General features: G+C 45.2%; 1 pseudogene; it reads left to right on the top strand.

Annotated features, from left to right (window-relative positions):
* The first annotated feature begins 241 nt into the window (after positions 1-241).
* LOC146401731 (olfactory receptor 4F3/4F16/4F29-like) lies at positions 242-1,101 on the top strand (annotated as a pseudogene).
* Positions 1,102-2,017: the final 916 nt, after the last annotated feature.

The following is a 2,017-nucleotide window of genomic DNA, read 5'->3' as shown; positions in this document are numbered from 1 at the left end:
TGAGCGAGGCCAGGGATCAAACCCATATCCTCATGGATCCTTGTCAGGTTCAGTAACCACTGAAGAATGAAGGGAACTCCCTCATTTTCTTCCTTTAAATAACAGAAGAATGAACAACAAAATAAGCCAATGAATGCAGCCAACAGTCTGTGGTGTCTGATTGTCTTCCTGGGACTCTCCAATTCCTGGGAGATCCAGCCCCTTCTTTTTTTGCTTTTGTCTTTTCTATGTGTCTAATATGATGGGTAACCTCCTCATAGTGGTCACTGTGAGCTCTGACCCTTATTTATACTCCCCAAAGTATTTTCTGTTAGCCAATCTCTCCATCATTGCCCTGATAGCTTGCTCTGTTGCAGCACCCAAGATGATCTGTGATCTTTCCAGGAAGTGAAAAGTCAGCTCCTTTGGGGTCTGTATAGCTCAGATTGTCTTTAGCCATACAGTCGGGGGGCACTGACGTGTTGCTGCTTATCACCATGGCCTATGACAGTACATGGCCATGTGTAAGCCTCTTCACTGCCTGAACATCATCAGCTCACAAATGTGCATTCTGATTTTAGTGGTTACCTGGCTCATTGGTCTCATTCACTCATTGGCCCAGCTGGCTTTTGCGGTCAGCTTTTCCTTCTGTGGACCTAATGTCTTAGGCAGCTTTTACTGTGTCCTGCCTGAACTCATCCGTCTTGCCTGCACAGATAGCTATAAACTGGTGTTCGTGGTCATTGCCAACAGTGGCTTCAGTTCCTTGGGTATTTCCTTCCTGCTCATCCTCTCTTATATCTTCATCCTAGACACCCTCCAGAAACACTCCTAAGGGAATTCATCCAAGGATCTTTCCACTCTGTCAGCTCATATTACCGTGGTGTTTTTATTCTTTGGTTCACCAATTTTTTTTTCCTAATATGGCCCTCTCTTTCAGGACATCTGGATGAATTTCTAGACATATTAGATGCGGTTTTAAATTCTTTCCTCAATCCAGTCATCTACACACTCAGGAATAGGGGGATGAAGATGGCACTAAGGAAAGTGTTTTGTCAGCTTATGAATTTTAGAAAATCACAAAGAGGCTTTGTTGAAACAAAATTTCCAAGTGACTATTGATAAACTTTCTGTCCCTACTAGCCAATACTCACGAAAAAGGGACTACATTTCTGAGGTTTTATCTCTCCTTTTTTTCCCCCCTTTGGAATCCATTCCTCTGTTTCTTCATTTTTGCTACTCCTTGTGTTGGTTTCAATGCATTAGATAAAACAATCACTTCTCCCAGTCTTGAAGGAGGAGCCTTTTGTAGGGGATGAAGCCTATGGTTCAACCCTACCCTACCTCATGGTTGTCTCTCAAATATTTGTGATTGTCCAAGTAACCCATTATATTTTTAATTGCCCCCAGGAGTTGAGGGTGTGCCAATACCTGTCAGTGTCAAAAAGGGAAGGATCCTAGATTCAGGCTGATTGGAAACTAGACCCTCAGGCAGTAGCTTTCAAAGAAGCAAATAGAGTAGTATTCTGATGGTTCAGCAGGTTAAGAGTCCATCATTGTCACTGCTGTAGTGCAGTTTTATCCCTGGCCTGGGAACTACATGCCACAGACATGGCCAAAAAAAAAAAGTGCAAATAGATGTAGTCCTGAAGGGCCACAGCATAAGCCCCACTGTCCACCAGAGCCAGGAAATCTAAAGGTGTCCACTGGGTGGCAGTGGCAAAAACGGATGCTACAGAGGAATAAATAAGCTCCCATCTGGAGGACAGCAGTGAGCTCTACTGAGGCAGAGGGAGAGTAAGTGTTGCCTGAGTTTCCTGGAGGCAAGTCCATCCACAGGCACCTACAGGAGGCCAAATCTGGAGCCACCCCTCACGCTGAAGCTCCAGGACAGGATAATTACCAAAAGACTACGCATTGGTCTACAGTCTGCCAAGTACTGTCAGGGGTGGTAGCCTGCCAAGAACTCTCTCTCCAATTGTTACAGTCCTGTGGGACCCAGGAACCAAACCCTGGCCACCAGAGCCACCGGCATCAA

Source organism: Sus scrofa, chromosome 7, assembly GCF_054392235.1.
Source record: "Sus scrofa isolate SSC_HxYL_T2T_F1_AM1 chromosome 7, Sscrofa_HxYL_maternal_Yorkshire_Landrace_v2.0, whole genome shotgun sequence".
NCBI lineage: Eukaryota > Metazoa > Chordata > Mammalia > Artiodactyla > Suidae > Sus > Sus scrofa.
Note: the sequence above shows the minus strand (reverse complement) of the source record. Positions and strands in the feature narration are given on the sequence as shown.